Source organism: Limanda limanda, chromosome 21, assembly GCF_963576545.1.
Source record: "Limanda limanda chromosome 21, fLimLim1.1, whole genome shotgun sequence".
NCBI classification, from domain to species: Eukaryota; Metazoa; Chordata; class Actinopteri; order Pleuronectiformes; family Pleuronectidae; genus Limanda; species Limanda limanda.
The window spans coordinates 2,602,159-2,608,158 of NC_083656.1; positions in this window are offsets into that span (position 1 = coordinate 2,602,159).

Sequence of the window (6,000 nt, forward strand, 5' to 3'; positions counted from 1 at the left end):
TGTTTGCCCCGGGCCCCAAAGTCCTCTGATGAGCTCCTGTTCCTGTAGCAGAGAGATTAATTGCAGTTTTCAAGCTTTTGAGTCAACATTTGCTCAAATAATAAGATGCAGTTGAAGCCCCGAGCGACTTTGTGTTGAGACGATTCAACCACGTGATGAGGATGAAAACTTCAAAAGCAAAGGAGGGAGGTTCTTCCTGTTTGACGAGCAGCGGAGGGCGACAGCGGGATGTGAGGTCACACTGTTCAGTCCACCGGGGGTTCCTGAGGTCGACTTCATTAAAGTTACACTTTGAATCCAAAAGTTGTCGGGTTGTTTGGGATTTTTTTGTCAGTTCAGCTTTAAATGCTCCAGCTGTCACTCAGGGAAAGTTGCATTATCATAAATCCACTCGTCCAATCACTGAGGGAAACTTCAAACACTTTTTCAAAAAGGGAAAAACTTGTCAGTCGGCGACGGTGACCTAGAAACAGGCTCCGGCTTCATATTTAAGCAGAGTGTGTCTGTGAGTGTGTGTGTGATTGTGTGTGTGATTGTGTGCGTGTGTCTGTGTGTGTGTGTGTCTCTGTGTGTGTGTGTGTGTGTGATTGTGTGTGTGTGTGTGTGTGTGTGTGTGTGTGTGTGTGTGTGTGTGTGTGTGTGTGTGTGTGTGTGTGTGTAACACTTATGGTAACAAGTAACATAATTCAACAGCTTTTGGTATACCACAATGTTCCTTGTGTTCCTCGGCAGTAGAACCCTGTTCCTTGTGGGGTCTGTCAGCTCGTGCTGATTGTTGTAGTAAGCTGTATGTGTGTGTGTGTGTGTGTGTGTGTGATTGTGTGTGTGTGTGTGTGTGTGTGTGTCTGTGTGTGTGTGTGTGTGTGTGTATGTGTGTGTGTCAGTCGTGTGCGTTCTTGCAGATTATTGTTTTGAGTTTTTACCACATCTGTGCACCGTGTTTTAGAAAAGCAACACTTGAAGAACTCCCAACGACAACAAACACACAACTAACGACAACAATCAGCACGAGCGGACAGACCCCACAAGGAACAGGGTTCTACTGAGGGACCGGAGGAACACAAGGAACAAGAGGAACACGGTTCTGCTGCCGGCCTGGAGGAGGACAAGGAACACGAGGAACACGAGGAACAGGGTTCTACTGTCAAGGAACACAAGGAACAAGAGGAACACGGTTCTGCTGACGGGTCGGAGTAGGACGAGGAACAGGGGGAACAGGGTTCTACTGCCGGGCCAGAGGAACACGAGGAACAGGGTTCTACTGACAGACCCCACAAGGAACAGGGTTCTACCACCGGCCTCGAGGAGGACGTAGAACTCGAGGAACACGGTTCTACTGAGGGACCGGAGGAACGCGAGAAACATGAGGAACACGAGGAACACGAGGAACACGAGGAACACGAGAGAATGGTCACGGGGAACAGGGTTCTGCAGACAGACAGACAGCAGGAGGACGATGTGCATGAGGAACACGAGGAACAGGAGGAACAGGAGGAACACGGTTCTACTGCCGGCCTGGAGGAGGACGAGGAACACGAGGAACACAGTTCTGCTAACGGTCGGAGGAACCCGATGTGCACGGTTCCTCTTCTCCAACACCTACACAGATATTTCACCTAGTAAACAATTTCAGGAGTCGGACCTTGAAGCAGTTTGTGACAAAGCCAACATGAGTTATTGGCGAAGCCTTCAGAAGATGGAGTATTGATTTTCTGTCAGAGCTGGATGTAGTGAACCGGTCCGAACGCAACACAACCCCGTGCATGCTAATGAGGTCACATGCTCACCAGCACCACTCACCTTCGTCCCTCACGTGCACGACAGGTTCATTTAGAGAAGTGTGTGTCGCTTGTTAGAGTTCACGTCCACACGCAGAGCAGAGTGGAGAGCAGGGGGGGGGGGCAGGATTATTGTTTTCTGATCACACACAGAAGAGCAGCGGTGACACAACATGTCAATTCCGATCTCTCCCGGATTACTTCCTCCCCGACAATCATGTTTGGGCGGAAAAAAAATAGACAATTTGGTTTGTGAAATTTTTAGTGACATCATATTTTTTTACTGTTCTGACATTTATGGGGATAGAGGTGACGGTTGTGTAAGATGATGACAACACGGATGGAATTGCAATCTGGGCGATGTGTCGTCATGTAACCGTGAGATTCTGCGTGCACGAGGACCAACACACCACAAACACACATCAGATACAAACTACAGGGAAAACAAATACACACAAATGAGAGTTAAATTAAAAACATCAAACCTATTTACTATAAATTTAATTAAATCACAAAAATACAGATTGATTAAATAAAAAAAACATATTCTATAATACACAGCTATTTTTTATTATTATAATAAATTAATAATAATAATAATAATACATTTTATTTGGAGGCGCCTTTCAAGTCACCCAAGGTCACCTTACAATAAAATAATACAGGATAAAAGATAAAAGCATGAAAGATAGAAACAACATTAAAACAGAACATCAACATGAAAAACAAATGAAGTGCACAGGGTCCAGTTGTAAAGAGTATACCAGTATGAATCTTACACCTCATACTGTATTTTTGTAATTAAATAAATACACAACAAATACAAAAGTAGAATAAAATGTAAATGTAAACTTCAATGCTGTTTAACAATAAAACCCTTTTTCAACTAATACAGATGAACATAAATAAAGTCCCACGGAGACGGATGTCCTCAGCTCTCGGGGAATTGAAGTAACTGCTCCTTTAATTCATCAGGGTTCTGTCCAACGTTCATCCATTACAGTAATGAAGACACCATCGAGTGGACAAGAAGCAGCAGGTCAGTCTCCTTGAACCTTTGCTCACACATCTGCTTCATTTTTTCATCCATCTATCACCCGTCAAAGCTCTTTCTCTCCGTGCAGATCAATAGTTCTGTCCATTCATCCGTCTCCCGTCTGTCCAAACACATGTCACGTCCCTTCCTGCTTCATCACCTGTTTTTGTAACACAGGAGGAAGAAGAGAGAATAAAACTCCTCCTGTTATTCTCCTCGTTACCAGTTGGTTGTTTTCTCCACGGTGAGAAGAGCAGCAGCAAAGTCGATCTGATACGTGCAACTTCAGACATATCTGGATATCTGTATTAATGTTTACACAATGCACCATTCCAGTATCACAACCAGTGCGATTCAGCCACTGGGAACCATGAATATCTATTTATCTGCTTCTCTCCACATTTTAATGTGGTAAAACCAAAAGAATTATGTGACTCAACAGCTTGCTACCATAAGTGTAAGATTCATCATCTTGTGGAATCGTGAATTTCTATACGAATGTTTGAACCAGTCTCACCGGGGAAGCTCGAGTTTCACCAGCTCAAACCGATCTATCTCCCCAAACGATATTTAATTCCACTCTCCTAAATAATTTATGATATGATTATAAACAAAGTGCATGTACGACGTGCATGTCAGTTTTCAGGTAAACAGGGAGCTCCAGGTAACGTCCTGCTTCTTCCCCGGCTGCTCGGCCCCTTGTGCAGTCCCAACGTCAGGCTCATGGTGGCGCTCAAGGAAACGTCGGGAGATGTACGTGATATTTGTTGCAGCGACTGACAGGCGGCCACTGAGCTGCTAGCGTGGCTAACGAGCAGAAAGGCTTCACACGTCCACTGTGCAGCATCAGATTTCAGACGTGTGCGTGTGCAGCGCTGCAGAGGAGCGTCGGGAACCTTCCTGCAGCTGCTCCTCACACAGAGAGAGAGAGAGAGAGAGCAGCTCCGGGTCCGATTCGTGCAGAATCGATTACGCCTCGTCAGCGGTTCCAGTGGCAGGTCTTTATTTATCAGGTGGTCGGGTTCCCGTGAACCTGGCAGAGCTGCGGCAGGTGTGAAGGTCAACCACAGAGTCATATTTTAATCAAAGACCAAGGAGCTAAAAATAAAAGTCCCCCGGCGGCACCGCACCGAGAGACTGGAGGAGAGATGGCACAAAGCTCGTTACGGCACACGTTCTAATTATCACGCAGACACACTGGGCTTGTTGTTATGCATAAGCGTCAGTTAGACAGGTTTTCTTCGGAGGAACCTATTAGTGGTGAGGAATGTGCCGCAGTGCACCTGCAGTCTGGGCCCGAGCCAACACTGACAACAGGAATCGCATGCCACAGCGGAAGTGACAGGCCTGAAAAAAACACAGGCAACAATTACCCAGGCTGTGTGTGTCTGTGTGTGTGTGTGTGTGTGTCTGTGTGTGCCAACGTCAGCATGGGTGTGTGTCCCTCTGTACTTCGGAAAACATCAAAGCGGATAGAACCATTATCTAATTGTAATGATTAAATTAATCACCCCTATGTCAATTAAACGCCCTGGACAAGTAAACGCTCAGGTGATGAGTTAGTGTGCAGAGAGAGAGAGAGAGAGAGGGAGAGAGAGAGAGAGAAAGAGAGATCTGGAAGGTTCTTCTTCTCAACAACATGTTGTTCTGTTCATTTTACTTTCTGGATTATTCAAAGTCATTGATGTTGATACTAAAACGTCTTTATCGTATATTTTTACCAAACCATGAATCTGTGAATCTTCCTCATGTGATTTATCAAATTATCAACATGTTAAAAACACCTTCACATCTTGTTTGGTGTGTCATTATTCTAACATATGATCATAATAAATATTCTTATCCATATAAACTTTGGGTCGGAAGGGGGAGGGAGGAAAATGCATGTTTGGAATTCTTCATGATGTCACTGATCGTACGACAAACTATGACTTGGAATCATTTTCTGATCAACATCAGCTTCAGATCGAGTCTCTGTTATTTGAGCATTTCTCTTTAAATGGTGTTTTTCAGATCATATTTCTGGTGATTTTTATTGATGTCAAACCTCAGGAGGAGGAGTCAAGAAAACAAAAAGATAAAATTAGAATATCTGCTCTAAAAGCTTTTGTTTTCTCGTCATGTCAATTCAGCTCATTTAATTTAGTTGAATTATATTTAATTGTACTGTATTAAATATAATTGTATTTAATTTAATTGTATTCTCTGTGTGTTATTAAACTTTGATCCTCTTCATTACCTTCAACTCTTCAGTCAACACAGGTCTTTTAAGTTTTAATCACATCAGTAATTTCAAATAGTTTCACTTCATTTATCTTCACCTGATAATTACTGTGCGTGAACTTTAAAGGATTTCAATGTTGAAGAATTTGCGAACAAATTAACATAAACAGATTTTGAGTTTTGCGTTGAATCTGTCTCGTAACATCGGCTTCTCTTCCACATCAGACTCTTCTTCCTGGTTAAGGCCTCCTCGATTTCCTTTTGTATTTGATGCAGGTATTTTTCTCACCAGTTCATCAATTCATCTTAAATCTAAAAACATTTCCAGCTCAGTTATTTGCTTCTTTAAACCAACGAACTGTGAGAACACACGTGTCACAATCTGTTGCTCTGGACGTTTCCCAAGGAATGTGAGACTGAGCCCATCGGAGAACACAGAAGGGAAATGGACACTGAGCCAGTGGAGGAATACAAATATGTCAGGAGGAGAAAGAGGAGCGGCGCCAAGACGTGAATCTTGGAAACACGACAAGATTTGAGAGCTTTTGGTGATTAGAGTTTATACATCGTGTCCTGCTGTCATCATGTGAGTCTCCTCTCTGATCCAATCCTGTTTGATCCTTTCATTTCTTATTGTTAATTTCCTCGAATGTCTTTTTTCTTTGTTGAATTGTTATGTTCAATATTAAATTTAGGATTTTACACAAATGAAAACACTTCTCATCATCTCTTAGTGAATGAATGACATTTATGAAAGAATGAACAATGAGGCAGTTTGCTCGTGTCTGATTGGTCCGACATGTGATCGCTTCATGTGATGAGCTGCTCCTAAAGGTCAGGACTCTTCACTCTCGTTAAAGTGTTCCTCATTTGCAGAAGTGCATTTTGAATATGAATTGAGCGGAAGCAAAACAGAAAAGGAAACTGGAATCGCTCAGTGGATCTCAAACCTTCATCACGAAC